At 38.9% G+C, this 18,817-nt stretch overlaps 1 protein-coding gene across 8 annotated transcripts in view; it reads left to right on the top strand.

The window, feature by feature from the left end:
- The window catches only part of LCLAT1 (lysocardiolipin acyltransferase 1), a 162,732-nt gene that overhangs the window by 129,572 nt on the left and 14,343 nt on the right, over positions 1–18,817 (top strand). The window lies entirely within an intron of this gene.

The raw sequence follows: 18,817 nt of genomic DNA, 5'->3' as shown, positions 1-18,817 counted from the left end.
AGATAATTGCTTAGTTGAGCATAATCACTGACAAGAGCTCTTTTACGAATTCCTGGTTTTGGCTTACTTTTCTTAATTTGCATCAAGTTGTATGCTGTTTCATATAGTCTTATTTACTATGATTCCTTTAATCGCATGTGCGTGCGTGTGTGGGTGTATACACGCATTTTCAGAATCAGAGTTCCAAGGTGTTTATAGCAGAGTGGCCAGTCATTTCTACTGGATTACCCATCATGTGGGAAGGTCTTTCACTTCTCAGCACAATGTATAAAGTTGTGATCTCCTGTCTTCTTTCCACTCTTGTCTTAGGAATTCCATTTTAATTGAAATGAAACAGTACCCAATTAATACTTCTTCAGGAAGAAAACAACAACAATGAAGCAGATTTTATTGGATATTTTTAAAGGTGTCTACATTTATGCCATATTGGAATCTTGTTATATAATCCTCAAATACTTTAATGAAACATAAAATAAGCATTATACATATATATTTTCCTGATAAATCATAGCTATCACCTAAAGGCTATCACCTTATTTATGCTAGTTTTCAGAAATGATTGCCTGTAGATTTTATTGGTATGTCTTTGACCTTTCTCTTTTATGTTCCTTAAAGATGAGTTTTAATCATAGCCTTTTTGTGAATAAGAGGTTTATTATATATCTTTTATTCCCTGGAATTTAGAATCAGTTTTCATTATGTTGTCTGGTGTACAGCCATTTCTTATCACTGAATTTCTCCCATCTTTTATCTATTTTCTTTCTAGGTACTGCTCTGTAATACATTATTACTGGTGTACAGCAGCCCTCCTGACCTATTTCCTGCTTGTTTGATTTCCCATTCCTTGTCTTTCTCTGAGGCCCATGCTCTTGCTGATTTTTATAGAAGAACCAGCTCTAGTCATTCATTCAAATCACTAATGTGTCGATGGTGTGCCAGCACTGACTTGAGTACACAGCGAAGCCGCCACCTGACCTCCATTCTGCCAAACTTGGGATTCTCAGTGCTCATTCCCACCTGGAACATTTGCTGTTTTTTGCAATGCCATTCTCATCCATCCTCCCTGTTTCATTTTTAACTAGCATCCATCAGGACCCAGCTTCTTTGAGCTTTTGCTGACCTTAATAGGTACATTTAAAAATAATATGTTAGAAAGTTTTATTTATTTATATCAAGTTGATATTTATACCAAGGATTCAAATAATGGGTCTGCATAGTTTTCCAGAAAAGAGCCTGAATTTTGGGTTTCTAAATTTGAATATGGTATGCTATCACTTTTCAAATATTTTTACTACATGCCAAGAACTGTTGTAATATTTCTGGGCGATTTTTCAACACTGAGCTGCTCTGTGAGTGAAGATAATTACTGAAGTGGTAAAAAAAACCAAAGCAGAACACTAACTTTACTTCAGCATATTATTTCTTTTGGTTAAAGACCAATAAGACCAAGATTGTGGGTTTAATCCCATGTGGGCCAGTTAACTTCCCACCAATAAATACTTTTCAGTATTCACATGAATATGAGTCGTTTAGCACAGACCCATTTATCATGGTCAGTGGTGCAAACTTCACATCCCAAGGTTAGCAAATGCAGAAAATAATACATTTTAATGAAAACATTAAAGTTATTTGGCAAGATTTCTATTTTTTCTTTAATGTAGTGCCAGAGACATATGAATACAGTGATATAAATATTGCATATAAGTTCTATGTAAATCGTGTAATTCAATTGGAATACATAAAATAATTGTTAAACTATATAAATGTCACAAATGCAGAAGAAAGAAATAGCATAAAGTTTAAATAAAACGGATTTGGGGCCAACTTCAACAGTGAGTGGTTCGGGTGAATATAAGTGATGAGGGTAGGAGCCACTGCCAAACCGCGCTTGTTAGGTTGAGGGGACTGGTTGGTTGGTATCCACCAGCTTCTTTCTCAAAAGGATTTCTGGTGCTAGGCTACAGGAGTTGGATTCAATCAAAGAGACAAACAGAAGACCTGTAGGATTTTCACCAGGAAATGATGGCTGATCGATGTGATTGAGAGAGATTGTCTTCGCAGCTGTGGTAACAGCACAGCAGAGCAGATTGCTTAGCTTTCAAAACCACGAACACTCCCTGCTATTATGGATCTTACTGGACCCTACCAGCAACTTGGAAAGTGCCCCTCAGAAGAGTGTGTAGTTCATTCCTTCTGCACAGACAACCAGGTCCAAAATATTTCAACTCTGAGAGTTCAAGAGAGCTTTGAGACGCTCTTTAGAGGTGAGGTTTGCTTTGGGGGTCACTGCCCTCCCTTTCTCTACTCCCCGTCCTTGACTGAGATCCTGCTGTTCTCTGGCCACCTTAGGCTGCCACCTAGACACACATGCATTGGGGATTGTGCTATCCTCTGGACTTGTCCAAAATCATCAGTCTGTGTCTCATTTCCTTAAGAGCTTTTCACAACCCAGTTAATCTAATCAATTGTTTCTCCCGAATGTCTCTCTCTTCCTTTCTGTGTATTATGCACACTCAGTAATGGAGCTTTTACTTTAATGCTCTGAAATGAACGAGTGAGTCTAATGGTTAAAAGTGTAAGCATCATGGCCATCTGTTGGGGAGGCTTTGCTAGCACATTGATCCGTGAGTGGTGCTCTTCCAGTCACACTAACTCTGTATAAGGTCAGCCCTGGTTTCCCATCCCTTGTCTTTAAAGTGATCGTGTATAAATTTAGAGAAAAGATAAGATCTCTAGAAATGGAGACTGTACAACTTTCAGAGTAAAACATAATAATTTAGAGCATTTCAATTAGGAAAGAATTGAGCTAGAATCATAATTCCATGTCTGCTTAGCTGTGTGGCCTTGGTGATTTATCATTTCATTGGTAAATCAGGATAATAAAGCTTTACCTAACATTTATTGTGCTGCTTCAGTGAAATAATATACAAGTATATAAAAGAAGCTTAGCACTAATATATAATGCAAACTATGTAAGAAAGAAAATATGTGAGAAACAGTACCTGGCACAGAGTAAACACTCAAAAATTATTTCCTGAAAGTTGCAGTCTTTGCCACAGGGGATAAATTATCAAAGAAATTATTCAAGAAATGATCCCAGAATTTTTTCAAAACCATAAATGTCTAGATAAAACCCAGTGAGGACGCAAAGAAAAAGACCTACCACAAATCATAATCATTATTAAATTTCAGAATGCCAGCAACAAAACAAAGATCCTAAAAGCTTCTAAAGAAGGCAAGTAAGATTCAATAGATCAAAAATTAGAATAGCATCACATTGTCTAACGTGACACCGGTAAAAAGAAAATAGTGGAGGAAGTCCTTCAGTTTTTGGAAGGAAAATGGTTTCCAACTAAGAATCCTGAACATACCCGAATTCTCGTGTGAGGACAAAATAGACATTTTCAAACATTCAAAATTTACCTCTCATACACCTTTCTTAGGGAGCTACTGGAGGACGAATTCTAACAAAAGAAGTAAACCAACAAAAGATGAAGTTAGAGGACACAGGAAACAAGGAAAACAGCACAGAAAGGGAATCTTCAAGATGGTGATGAGGAAGGATCCAGGATAATAGCTGTGCAACAGGCTCTGGTGGCAGTCCGATCAGAGCGGGAGCTTGGAGGGTTTCTGGAAGAACGGGTCCAAAATGATGAAACCGATAGATTGTCTGATGTGTCTGAACGTACTGGAAGGAAATCTGCACTTCTAGCTGAATTTGGGGATGAACTAGTAGCCAGTCTCTAGAAAACCAAGCAAAGAGAAAAAGGAGGTCATTATTAATTCCAGGGAAAATGAATAGTAATACAAGAAAGAAATGTAATAGCTACTACACAACTGTACTGTGAATATCTGCCTCATTATATAATGGAAATTCTAAGTATTAACCTTACCAAGAATTATGATACGACTACTTTGGGACTGGAGGAAGGGAACTACGGGGGGAAATGTTATAAGAGCAAAATCTTCATTTTTCGTAGTAGGAAGTTGATAGGTAACAGGAAAAGTGAAAACATTAAGAACTGTCAGTGTAGGCCTTTTATTTAGCTCTATGGGGGTAAATATGAGAATAAACAGTTTAAAATGCCGGGAGTGGTTATCTTTGTGGAGTGGCATTACAAATAAGGGAGGATTGGGCAGGAGACTGCTGCTTGTGTTGCTCGTAAGCCGTGGTAAACATTACTAATGCTCCTCAATATGGTTCTTCTTCCTGGGCAAATGGAAGCGTGTGTCCAGCTAGGCAGGCCCGTACAACTAGCTGTGGCCTAGACAGAGCAGAAGTGATACGTGGCATTTCTGGGCTACAGCAGTGTGAGCCTTCAGCACCTCTTTCTATGCCTCAGCAACCTAAAAGGGAGGAGGACAAACTGGAATGCATCCAGTAGTCTGGAAATCTTTCCTATTCTTTAGAACTGTGACTTCTCAGCGTAAAGAAGAGAAAATTAAGAGATCTGGGAAACTTTTTTCTAAACGTTCTAGGCTTGTGTAGGCCATATGGTTACTTTGGCAACGAAACTCTGCTGTCGTAGTACAAATGAATGAGTGGGTCTGTGTTCCAATAAAACTTTATTTATGGACTCTGAAATTTGAATTTTATTTAACTTTCACATGTCAAATTCTTTTTATTTTTTTTTACAACTATTTAAAAAATGAAGAAAACATTCTTCGTTTACAAGCTGCATAAACACAGGTGGAATTGGCCCCTGGGCCTTAGTTTGCTGACCCCCTGCTTTAAATATTTGCAGGATTATTATGCACAAAACTAATAGTGTATTGTTTGTTTTTAGAGGACAAAACTGAAACTGAAAAGTAGGAGTCTGGGGGCACAGGGGACCAATTCCAGCTTTAAATTTCCTCATATAATAAGAGCATTTCTGTAAGTAAGAGCTGCCTTCAGTGAAAAAGGCTGCCTCAAGGTGTCCTGTGCTTGAAATGTTCACAGAGGTGGGAGGTTGCACTAGATGACCTCTCAGCTCCCCTTTTAATTCTTACATGTCACGGCCCTATAACACAATTAAGATGTCATTCTGATAAAGCTGTTTTAATGTTTTCCAAAGTACAGTTGCTTCCCATAGGTTTCAGGACATTGCTTAGAGTTAGGTCGATAGGTAGGTGTGTGTGTGTATGTGTGTGGGGGGGCGGGGGGTTGTTGCCTTAAGTATTTTAAATTAAGCATCTGTGGGGCCAAAATTTGCAAAGACTACTTGCTAGCCGAAACATGTTTGCACCCAGCAGGATATTCTAAACTCAATCATAATCTCCAAGCATCCCTAGCCTAGACTAGCTGAAGGTATAGACTTCATTTTCATCCCGTTAGGCCACCTGGAAGCTGCAGTCAGTAGTCTTGAAGTCAGTAATCTGTCTGCTTCATTAAAGTGTTAATTTCATGGATTTAATTTCCTTTGTAAAATGTACCACTGCAGGACACTATATGCAGATTTAGTCTAAAGCATACCAATTTGCATGTCACATTTTTGTATATTTATTTCTTCAGATTTGTCTATTGCTATTCCTAGAAATTGCTTTCATGTTTATAAAATGTTCAAATATCTAAAATCTTTAGATATTTAAGCCAATTTCACCCTGGCAAAATGAATTTTAAAAGTAATTCTGAAAGCAATTTTCTTCATCAGTGACATAATTCTCACTTCTAAGAGTGAAATACACATCCTCTTTCCCCCTATAACTCTGAAGCTCCATCTTCAAAGAAAGGTTCAGTGGCAGTTTTAGTGAATGATCAGAATGAATCTAGATAATGCCAGGTAGAAAAATAGATGAGCAGAAGAATCTTTGATGTCCTATGATGTCCTCTATCTTTTATGTTTTGAAAGTGCCAATTTAAATATACCAAGTTCTCATTTTTACGCCCCAAAACTGAATTCTGATTGATCTCCCAAAAGGGAAGTTTAATCAAAAGAGATAAGCAAGAGGTTACTGCTGCTCTAACAGTAAGACCTCCCAGTCAGTGCCCCGAAACCGGTAAGCAGAATAATTGTACTACAGAAAATTCCGATAAAAATGTTTTAGTTTGTCCAGACCCTCGTGGTGTCTTGGACCTTCCCTTTCACATATTTGCCAGGACCTGTACATCTTGCTGATTTTCCTCATACCCGTTATCTCCTCTAAGGTCTCCTTTGCTGGCTTCCTTTCCTTTTCTGGTCTCCAATGGAAAAGCCATTTCCCAAGGTTCTGTCCTCTGCTTGTGGCTCTTCTCTCATTATCTTATCCTCGCCTCTCCCTTAGAATAGACCTCCGTATCACCTGTTCGCCAATGAGTCCCAGAGTTACGCTTCTGACTAACCTGTCTCCTGCGGTCTGACCCACCTGTGTCTCCAGTAAGTGGATCAGATAGTTTTATTTAGATACGTCTCAACCACCTCAAATATGTCGATAACCAAACTCCCTACTTTCTTCCCAACATCTCCATTTCTATTCAGCAGTGCCACTATTCTCAAGCTAGAAATGTTTCAGAGGGTGGCCCACAAAGATATAATGTAGAAAATCAAAGAACAGTTTACTCCTTTTGATGAATATCAAAAATTTGTCTTGTTCTCGGCCAATTGAATAGAGTTAAATTCTTCTCAGCCCAAACATACCCATAAGAATCTATGCACATTAATAATAACCCTATAAAATTATTAGCCCTCAGTCATGTACCCTCAACTTCCACCAGGGCCATGGTGCAGACATTTATGTTGCTTGTCATTAGGCATGGCGGGGGGAGGGCGGTTAGGGTGGGACATTAACTTGATCAAATGTTTCCAAATGATCTGAAGTTTTTATTAAAATGAACATAATTCCGAGAGGGCCATGGAATCACTCTGTTCTCAAGCTTCATAAGATTAAGGGTGGCCCAAGTCATCAGCTCAGGGCTATTGGCTGCAAATTGACCTTCCCTAGTAACTTTTGAAAATAGGAGTTTAGCAAGTGGCATTCCACTCTGTTTCTTGATGAGCAGCTCATGCAACTATTCTCTCGGGTACATGACTGAGGTTCATATACAGCTGAGCTTTTAAAGCTCAGTAAAAACAAAAGTGAGCATGCAAGTTTCTGGCCAATATGATACCATCATTGCTGATTATCCCAGGTGACTGGGACATAGTTTAAAGCCACATATGTTTAAATTCACTATTTTAAGGTATAACTTAATATCTCTTACTGATGTTTCAATGAAAATGATTGTTAAGAAGGCTGAGACATTTTTATTAAGCCAATTATGATAGTTATCCATTCATTCAGCAGATATTTATTGAATGCCTATGAGACAGCATTGAACTAAGTGCTGTATAACATACTAAGGCTTATATACACTGTCATTACTCTTAAAGAACCTACACAATCGAGTGAAATTCTTCATTGAGTTGAGGTTTTTGGTTATTTTTCACGTATGTCAGTTTATTTTAAAGGGTATTATAAGGATACAGATGAACAGCTAGACGAAGGGGTCCACAGGGCCAGGTAGGTGGGAAGGGGCACGGGGCTTCCCTGCTCTCTCTGGGCACACCAGTCTCCCTGCATCTCCATGTGTTCACCAATTCAGCAGCTCTGGGTTGTTCAGTTTTAAAAACCAATGGAAAAAACTATGAGATTAAAAGCTTCCTGCTTCCATATGATTCAGTGCTGAATTCCTCAAGTCTATAATAATTTTTGGAAATCTCAAGTGTTAATTTTTATTTATAGTCTCCTACCTTTATTAGGGGCCTGGAACTGATTCTGTGACTACTTTTAAGTCATTCTAAACTCAAATAGGATCACGGATGATGTCTTCACAGCAACACCCCCACCCCCCCACCCCCAGAGCAGGGACAGTTTGACTTTGACTGTTAAAGTCAAAGGATCCCCTGACACACACATACAGAAAGTTAACTGGAAATAAACTATGTCCATGGCAGTATATGAGACAAATTAGCCTTAGAATGACTAAGCTGTTTTCTAGACTGAAAGATACACCAGAATGTAAGTTTAGCTTTCATTTTAAATATGCAAGCTAGTGTTTCTGAGAGTCTTATTGAATTTACTTTTGCTATCAAGTTGCTTTTCCTCATTTTTTTATTGTGGGCAATATTTTTGTATACATACCTATGGTTAAGAAAGGGGAGGCTACATCTAGAGACAGATTTGAAGAGTCAAGTCAGACTCGAAGTCATACTATGTGACTCCAGCTGAGCCAGTTATAACAGAGTATTTCTGTTTCTGTAGAGAGAAAAGGAAATGGTGTCCTAAGAGTGACTGATGTATTTTCATGAGAAGTAATGGATAGTAGCAGCGCCATAAAGATAAAACTATAGGCAGAGAAAAATGAACCACAAGAGAATCTTTGTTTATGTGGACATTCTACTCACTTATAAACCTTTAGTTTTCTCTGTCAAGCTGGATATAGAAGGTACTTACTAAAAAAGTTTATTCCTAAGTAGCAAATTTACTCTAAGCAATGTAAATTCACTGGAATAAAAGATAACCTAGTTCAATCTAGGAATGTGATAGGCCATACCATTTCTCACTTTATTGCAGGTCAATGATGGAACCATTAAAAAATTCACATGTGAGCCATAATTCTTTCAAATAGAATTATATTTTTATAATAATACCTAGAAGAGTAATGGAAAACTTTTCCATTTTTAGAACCACATGCAAGAAAACATACCATAGCCAGTCCTCTTCTGATTGGACACATTCGCAATTAGAACAGTGTGTTTTTTCTGCTGTGGGTAATTAATTGATGTTTTGTTTGTAATATGTTTCAGAAATGGAAAGAATTTCGGTTGTATTTGCAGTATAATTAAATTAAGATATTTAACTTTGTCTAAAAGACTTTTGCTGCCAAACTTAACATTTTGAGAGACTTTTAAAAAGATAATGTGAAGACCAATTGTATTCCTCTAGAATTTAACTTTTAAAAGTTGTACTTATAGAGGATACCAAAGTACAATTTGAGGCCTTCACTTTAGTCCTTTTCTACAATGAAAAGAGCTAACTAAAGCTGGGGGCAGGAAAACTGGCTTCTAATTTAGTCCTTTTATTCAGCCAACTCTAAGCCTCTTTGAAAAATTACTTAATGTACTCTGATCTTCAGTGTTCCAAACTGAAAATGAGAAATTCTAAACTGTCTCTCGATATTAAATTCTTGAATCTAACTCCAGGGCTTTAGAATCAGATTGACCTAGGTTAGAACTACGACCTTTTCCCCTTACTGGTTTTGTAACCTTGGACAAACCACTCACCCTGACTCTTAAGACCCAGTTCATGGGGTTATTGTGAGTATTGAATAAAATAATGTGAAAAAGTACCTTTATACTGTTTGGCATTCAGTGTTTCTTCTTTTTTTCCCTTTGTCTTCGTAATATAGAGGAATCATTTCTCTAACAGGTATTTGTATGAATAGTAACATTCAAAACAATGTGGAGAATACAAAGATGAGAAAGGCATGTACCTGCCCGTGAGGAGTATATAATCTAATCCAAGAAATATGATTTTGACATTAACACTTAGTGTAAACTAGAAAAATGGTAATTGTTATAAGAGAAATTCACATAAAGAGATGTGGGATTTAGAGAAGGAAAACAATGTATACATTATCATCAAATCCCCGAGTTCAAATGATTGGGAGACAATAAAACATAACATTGGAATATTATGATATGTTCTAATGATTGACACAAACCATGGTGATGTATATGTAAGAAGTGAATGTTACCCATCCCGGTTGCATCAATTTGTATCGAAAAGAAAACAGATCCTGATTCACTGAGAAGGGCACGTCATCACTTCTGAAGTATTCGTGCCAAAATGCATAACTTGGATTTAATTATGAGGAAACACTAGACAAAACAAATTGAGAAACATTCCACAAAATAACTGTCAAACATTGGTCTTGGATTGGATCCTGAACCAGAAAAAGAACAATAGTGGAACAACTGGCAAACTTGGAATAAAATTTGATATATAGATTAGCTAATAGCAAAGTATCAATGTTACTTTCCTGGTTTTGTTTAAGTGTACTATGGTTGTATAAGATGGGGAAGGTGGTGAAGTTTACTGGAAGTCTTTTTACCACTTTGCAACAGTTTTTATAAATCTGAAATTATTTCAAAATAAAAGTTAAAAAAGAAAAGAAAGGTAATGGATTCTTACATAGTATAAATCCTTTGCAGATTAAGCTAGCTCAAGTAAAGATATGTTTTAGATTTATATGTGAGAATTAAGGGAAGCTGAAAGGTCACAACAGAGCTGTTCCTGAATTTAAAAATATTTTGACAGATTTCAGCTGACCTACAACTTAAAACTAAAATGATGCACATAAAAACCAAGGAGATCTAAAGAATCTTGTCCTCAGAATATGAGTACTCTGGTTTAGAATAGATTTTACTGGCCAAGACTAACGACCCTCCTTTATCCCATGATGTATATTAAAATTATAATGTTCCACGGCAGTGGAGATTGACCTTTAAATCCTGCTTTGAAAATTTTTTGTTAGTACTTCCTTTGTAAATATGCTATTATTTGAGTGGATAGGCTAGCTAACTTAGATTGTTTTTTGGGGAGTGGCTGTTACTTTTAAAGGGCCTGATTTGTGTTTTCTAGTGTCCATTAATTATTGAAGAATGCTTCTATGACTTAATGAAGACCTCAGGTTTACAGGATTGAGTTAATCACACAGGACATTATTACTGGTCTTAGGCAAAGCTGCTCTTTTGTTTTATTGGGTTTTTTTTTTTACTTATTCTACTTTACTCCCGTGTCCTACTCCCATTTCTTCTTCCTTCCATAGGCAGTCATTCTGATATATTTAATGTGTACCTTTTTGCTTCTATGTATTCCTGTAAAATTTTTGTTTTGTTTTACATTCCCATATTTTTAAGTTTACACAAATAGGCCTGTTACATACCTAGTTCTGTTTCTTCCTATTCCATTATTTATTCATTGAACAAAAATTCTTAACCAAAATCATAACATTTTTTGCTTTACAATTTATGTTCTTGAAGTTTTCTGTTTTTTAAGAAACCCTTCTTTGGTACTTAATCAGAAAAATAGTCTCTATTTTCTCTGTTAATTGCGTAACTACCTTTTACATGTAAGTTTTTATCCATCTGGAATCCTTGAAGTGTGTTCTTGGTGAGGACCCAGTTTTATTTTTCTCCAGCACCATGTATTAAGCAATCTGTCATTCCTCCATTGATATGTGATGTCACTGTGGTTGTCTATTAAGTTTCCATATATCTATCAGAATGGTTTAGAATTTTATTCTGTTGCATTACCTTTTTTTAAAAGACACTTGTTTGTTTTTCCATAACCACTTGATTTTTTTTTTAATGTACTTTCCATGGTGAAGACTCTCTCTCTTCTAAATCTCAAGGAACTGGTTTCTGCATGTGCTAAACCAGAATAAGTGCCTTCTTGCTTTCAGAACTGGTGAAGCATTCCAGCCCATGGTGATCTTGTCCTCCTTTGAACTCACTCCGAGTACTCATTTTTTATTACACTCATTTCACTTCTCTTAAAATTTCATATTAACTTTTATTCATTTCCTGTGTTAGTACTTAATTTTCCACGTTTGTATCGTGTATTTCAACTAGATTACAAACTTCCAAAAGGCAGGGATTGTTTCCACATCTTTGTCTCTCCCATAGTAGCTGCAGCTAGCCCAGGATCTGGAGTCGTCATCATAGCCAGGATTTAGTGAGCACCTACTAGGCTTTTCATTAGTTTACTTTTGATTTGATGGATATATGACTTCTTAACAGAGCTGTAAGCACATAAGGGCAATGATTGACTTATGAAGGATGCAGGACAAATACAGTTTCTCCATGCACTAATTTGACCATGCCGTTTCTTCTGCAGGACTTTGTTGTTAACAATTAGACTTTTTGTTACATCTGAATTTCTCCATCTTAAAAAAAAAGTTTAAAATTACCAATTCTTTTTTCTTTCCCCCTTTATTTTTAGTAATTGCATTTCATTTCATTTTCCTTAATAAACGAAGTGAAAAGCAGTTGTGGTAAATAAATCATGTGCAAGGGAAAGCAATGCATTATAATTAGGATTCATTATTATTTAATTAGACATTCCATTATTGAATTGGTGTCTCGAGCTTCTCCTGGTATCTGACTAATCCTGAAACAAACCCTTCTTTGTGGACAAATATTAGCCTGTAATAATTAGAGTGTTCATCTAAGCTAAGTCTTTTCATTAAATCTTTTTCTGATTAAGATAGCTCCGCAAGTACAGACTAATTTAATTTCATATGATTTATCCACTTGTGTATCAAAGTCTAGTGGAAATTGTTTTTAACATCAGAGGATTAGGAATATTAAAATCATCTTTATAGTCACAGATCTTTCAGGTATTTAAAACATTGCTGTTTGATAGGTCTGTAAACCTAGGTCTGATGTCACTCTGCTAAATTTAAGAGTGTCACAAGTGCTGTAAGAGGCTGTCATTGAAAACCATACACTGATTCTGGTTTATATTAAAGTACTGAGCTTAGAGTTAGTACAGTCTTACGTTGCTTGGGTTTGGGAATCAATTTGCCTTTTCTGTTTTACCGGAAGGTCAGTGGCACTAGAAACAAGCAGATCGTAGACAAATATTCTGAATTAATGGCTTCCACGGACATGAATGTTACTTGTCTTTTTAAAAATTTTTTTAATTACTTGGAGTTGACTATTGTTGCTTCCTTACACTTTACCTCCTTACTTCTTTTCCTCATTTTTCAGTGGTGGGCATTTCATTTTGTTCGGGGTCTTTTTACTTCTGTCTTAATCATTTCTCCCCAACATTCCTCCCTTACTTTATTAAAGTCTGACCTCACCACTTGCTCTTATACTTTTAGCCTTTTGTCCAGGTTTTTATTTTATTTTTTATCCCTTCAGTCCTTCCTCCTTGCCTGCTGTGTGTACATGAGAAAGCTTGCATTGCTGGCTACATCTGACTGACTAAAGCTACACGTGAATCAATCATGTGAAGCCAAAGGATATATTCTAATTTGCTGCAGCCAAATTATCCTGAAAATACTGCCCTTTTTTATGATAATCCAGAAAGCCCATTGATGAAGCAAAATGAATGATTCTTTTTTCTGCTCATCATTTAACTCCAGTTCTCAGAAATCCCAAGGAGGTTGAGAATATGTGTGTACGTGCATTCTCAGTTGAGGGTGAGAGGGAACGCCATGAGAGGGGACAGAACGGCATTTCAGCATCCTGAACGTTCTGAGGTCCCCATTTCCAGCATTCCCCCTGGAGGTATCAGGTTCCGGAGAGGTGCCGATTCTTTCCTTTCTCTCTCCTTCCCTCTGCTCTGCCCTGTGTGACCCGTTTTCTGTTGAAAACAGTGGTATGGTGGGAACCTGAGTCAGCAGGTCAAAGGCAGGTAGAAAGTGCTTTGGAGTCAGGACTGGAAGCTGAGGGACCTCAGAGCAAGTCAGGCTGAGTTAACAGGCCTGGGCTTCGCTTGAGGGGCTCTAAGCAGCTCAGTGGCAGTGAAGGGGTCGCCTTGTCTGGATCAGCAGAGGGAGGTTGTTGACAAATCGGTTCACAGGCCACATGCAGTAATAGGAGGATAATCTATAACTGACGAAATTCCGTGTCATTTGCACAAGAAACCCTCACACCCCCACTCCCCACCCCCCAGGAGGAGGTCAGAATAGAAATGGGAGTGTTGTGTACGTAAGGCAGCAATTATTGGTTTCAGATGAATGTCTGTACTGATGGAAATGCCAGCTCCGAGAGATATTTTCAAGCTAGTGGGAACCCCTGTGTCTTGTGGACAGAGAGAAAAAAATAGCACAGTAGAGAATTACAAGGCTTTCTTTGAGGAAGTTGGTGGTTCCATTTAAAGACAGATTTTTGAGAATTGATTAGGAAACAAATGCTTCTATGGTAATGCTTCAGTTAATGAAGAGGCTGCATTCCAGCAGGCATAATGAAATGTCTTTGTTATCAGAAATGATACAGAAAGCATTTGGTATTGCTTTCCAGAATTTCAGGAAAGAATTTCAGTTTAAAAATAGCATTATATATTTAACATTGTCAAATATGCCATAAACTAGAAAATATTCATCTGGGGATTTGAAGGTAGTGAGAAGGGGGGAATACCAAACTCACTTAGCTCTTTGAACCTACAATAGGCACCTGTCCACATTGTAGCCCCCTGTAGCTGTGTATCCCGATGTCGGTCAGTTAGCTTTCTTGTCAGTTCTCTTGACTTTTCAGTCGATCACCTGAAACCTTTTATTGTCTCAGCTTGCCATGAAGAATACCAGCGCTTTAAAAATAATATAACAGTAATTGCAAATAGACATGGAGAGGGGCAGAATCACAGGCTTAACAATGACTGATGCTCCCAGAAGAACCGCAACATGAATTCCTGTCTGCCTTCTCTCCTATAGTCGGGAGGATAATTAATCACAATTACTCTCCAGCTCCAGCCCCCCAGTGCACCTGTCTACTGTAAGCTATGAGCAAAGGCTCCGTTCTCAGGCTCTCTACCAAACAGAAATACACCAGAGAGAGAAGCTCAGCTCAGTTTCCCTTTTTCTGCTTATTCAGTTTATTCAATAAACAGATATTTACTGAGCACATTGAAGAAGCACTGGGGACATACCAGTTAGTAAAATAGACAAAACTACTACCGTGCGGCACTTCCATCTTAGCAGGAGGAACACAGACAATAAACAAAGAAATAAGGTATGTAGTATGTCAGATGGTGAGCAGGGCTATGGAGAAACATAAATCAGGGAAGAGGAACGCCTGCCGTTTTAAAGAAGGCACTCAGGGCCTCCCTGAAAAGTGAATATGGAGGAAGAACATCTCAGGTAGAGGAACAGTACAGGGCCTGCGATGGGAGTGTGCCTGGTGTTTCCAAAGACCAGCACACAATGAACTCAGTGTGTCTGGAGCAGAGTGAGCCAGCTGAGTAGTGGTAGAAATGTTGGCAGGTGGTGTAGGGTTTTCTAGATCACCGTAAGGATCTCGGTATTCTGAGTAGGTGGGCACCGTTGGGGTGCGGGACAAAGGAGGGGGTTATAAAGTAGTAACTGCCATGAAGGGGTTACTCTGTTACGTTGAAAACAAAGCTGTAGAGGGTGGGCAAACAGGGAAAACCAATTAGAAAGATATTTGTAATAATAATCCAGCCCAGGTGAGAAGGGGGGGTGGCTTGAGGTAGAATTGGTGAGGAGATAAGAACGGGCTGGATTCTGGCTGTATTTCCACGTAGAACCGCTAGGATTTTCTGATGGGATGGATGTGGAGCATGAGAGAAAGAAAGGATGACTGCAGGCTCGTTGGCCCCAACTGGAGGGAAGACAGTTTTGCCTTTAATTGAGAGAAAGACTGTGAGAAGCACAGGTTTTGGGAGAAAAACCAAGATGAAGTTCAGGTTAGGCCATGTTCAATTTGAGATACTAATTCGACATCAAGAGATGTGAGGTTAGTAGTCAAACCTGTGGGTCTGGAAGGGAGAGAGAGAGGCTGGCGATGCAGATCTGGGGGGCAACAGCCCTTGTTGGGTATTTAAAGCTGTGAGACTGCAAGAGACCACTGAGGGAAGGAGTGGAGAGAGGAGAGTAAAACCCAAGCCCTGGGGCACGCCAACATTTAGGGATAAGCCCGCAAAAGAGACTTGAGAGTGGCCAGGGAGGCTAGAAAGCACCAAGAGAGTAATGCGGGCGGGAAGCCACGTAAAACTGATTTTTAAGGAGGGAGGGAGTCATTTGGATTTGGTTATATAAAGGTCACCCATGACCTTGAGGAGAAGTTTGTGGAGACGTGAGGGCAAAAGCTTAACTGGGATGAGTTCACGAGAGACGGGAGAGGATTGAAGACAGCGAGTGTAGACAACGCGAGAAGTTTGGCTGCAGAGGTGAGCAGAGAAACGAGTGGTAGCTGGAAGGAGGTGTGGGTCACAGGAGTGATGGGAAAAATTATACACATATTGATAGGCAAGACAGGAAGGACTGATTAGAGGGGAAATGGATGATAGAAGCGAGACGGGAGGTTCTGGTGAATATCACTGCGTAGACAGTACAGGATAAGACAGAGCAAGCACACGGGGAGGGATCGGCCCTGCGTATGGGCAGATCAGCCACATACAGAAGAGAAGGCAAAGTATATGACTTCTGTGCAAGTAGGTGAGTAGATGGGGTGGTAAAGAGCTTGTGGACGGTTTTTATGATTTATTTTCTCAGAGAAACAGAATGAGAATGAGGGATGGCAAGGCAGTAGTGGAGGTTTGAGAGAAAAGCAAAGGCATGAAATACTCAGATCTGGGTGGATGGAACACAGACTGGACTAAGGAAATATGTACGGTAAGAGCCCACTTTGGGCTAATAATCAGGAAATGTGTCAAGGACGCCCACTAGCCTCCCTTCCCAGTCAAAAACTCCCAATACTCCCACCAAAACATGTACCTGTCCATAACATGTTCCACTGAGTTTCTGGGTGAGTGGGGAGGCGGCAAATGAAACCCTCCCGCAGCCAAGGGGGGTCATGTAAGTGGGTGAAGTGAAAGGCGACATAAAACCTTAGGAACTGACCGTTCAAATTTGGTTTCATTTATTTCCTTTATGGAGCTGTGGTGGAGAATTTTTACCAGGGAAAGGTAAACTCTACGTCAGGAGGACTGAATCAGATTACCTTCTGATTATGTCTTAAGGCTGGTTGAATGATTAAGACCTCATGACATCTGTGCATCTCAAAGTCTAATCAGTCAGTTGGTCAGCTTGTGTAAAGGACTCAAATGAGACCCTTTCCTGTTTAGTGTGTCTGTGTGTGCGGGGGGCGGTGGAGGGGGGCACGGCACTAGATTACCATGCCTCCTGGGCACCCAGAGGGCCACTGATCACTTCGCCGTCAGCCTCTTCACGTTGTGCCCAGGCCCGGCCCCGCCTACAGCACTGGCGTGAGGAATTCGAAGCTGTGCAAGGTGACTTCACAAGTGTCGCACCCTGTGCAACAGCTGAGAGAGAATGCTGCTGTTGAACGGCTGTGGTGTGTGAGGGGATTGTTGTGGGTGGTGGTAGAGGGAGTGTTTGGCAAAGGAGAAGGTTACAGTGCACGTCCAAACAGTTCCCAAGTGTTCTATGATTTCCTGTATCATTGTACTGATTAAAAGCAGAAAAGCAAAACTATATCCTCCAAAACCTGGACTATTAACACAGATTACATTTTCCTTTCGAGACATTAGCAAGAAAACATTTTAGGAATTATTTGTGACCCTGAAAGAAATTAGGGTGGTAGAAGTTTTAAAATGTCAGGTTGCACGTAGAGTAATCCCTTAATTAGGGAATTATATTGTGTATTAGCCAAGGAAGGAAAAAATGTTACAAAACAATAATGCAAAGCTTGTGGATATGTTAATGTTTATTTGAATAAGAAAATGTTCTGTTTCGAATAAAACACTAATACCAAAAAATTATTAAAAATTAGTGTGCATGTATAAATTTTGGATGCGTTTCAAACTTTAAATACTTCGTTTTGTAACATTTTGGTTTGATGAGACTCAAACCAGCCTAAATAAAGCTCTATTTAAACTATAGCAGATATTACAATTTATGATATTGTATGACTTTAAATATTTTTTAGGGCACATATTTGAGAAGCTTTAAAAAATAAGTTCCAGAAGTACAATTTACTTGCTGTAAAATGCCAGTACATTTTAAGTGTATAATTAGATGCATTTTGATAAATGCAGAGTCATGTAACTACCATCATAGTCAAAACATAGAACATTCCATCACCCCCTAACGCAGATGAGCCTGAGGCCCAGGGAGGTTGAGTAACTGGCTCAAGGTCACATACGTGGCTAAGTCCCTGTGCCTGGTACAAAACCAGATCAGCCTGACTGTACGGCCTGTTCTTAATACGCCGTGGTTAGCAGGCAGGGTAGCATAGTGGAAAGGCTTTGCAGTCAGACACAACTGATAGCTAACCAACTGATGTACAGCAAGTGAGTTAACTTCTTTGCGCCCCATTTTCCAGAGCTTATCAAAGAAGGACGATATCCCAACGGTTGTTAAATATCATAATATTTAAAAATAACCGTGTCCTGATAAGCTCCACAGGGGCAGGGACCTTCTGTAATGCTGTGTTGTCTCTGATCTCATTTAATTCAAAGAGCAGCAAATTAGCAGAATATGCATGTGCTGACACTTCTGATCGTTTAATCCGTTTTTTTTTTTTTTTTTTTTTTTTTTTTTTTTAATTTATTGGGGTGACAATTGTTAGTAGAATTACATAGATTTCAGTTGTGCAATTCTGAATCACATCATCCATAAATCACACTGTGTGTTCACCACCCAGAGTCAGCTCCCCTTCCATCACCGTACATTTGATCCCCCTCACCCTCATCCCCCACCCCCCAACCCCCTTACGCTCTGGTAACCACCAAATTACGTTCCCCAGATTAATTTTCAAACCCCGTGGCCATCCTGTGGTCACCGACTGCCCTCCAATCCCCTCACCCTCCCCCCCACCCCCCCACTCCCCCCGCCCATCTAGCAACCCTCAGTTTTTCCTCATTGTCTCCCAAACAGTTTCTGATTAGTTCATTCACTTATTCTTTTCTTTAGAATCCGCAAATAAGTGAGATCATATGGAACTTATCTTTCTCTGTCTGACTTATTTCACTTAACATAATGTTCTCTAGATCCATCCATGTTGTTGCAAATGGTAAGATTTCTTTCTTCCTTATGGCTGCATAATACTCCATTGTATAAATGTACCACAGTTTCTTAATCCAGTCATCTACCTAATCCGTTTTTGATTCATGTCCAGGGGTTTGGAACATCTAAGCAAATTTGTTGAGTCCAACAGTAACAAAT

The sequence above is a fragment of the Rhinolophus ferrumequinum genome, chromosome 13 (genome assembly GCF_004115265.2).
Source record: "Rhinolophus ferrumequinum isolate MPI-CBG mRhiFer1 chromosome 13, mRhiFer1_v1.p, whole genome shotgun sequence".
Classification (NCBI taxonomy): Eukaryota; Metazoa; Chordata; class Mammalia; order Chiroptera; family Rhinolophidae; genus Rhinolophus; species Rhinolophus ferrumequinum.
Note: the sequence above shows the minus strand (reverse complement) of the source record. Positions and strands in the feature narration are given on the sequence as shown.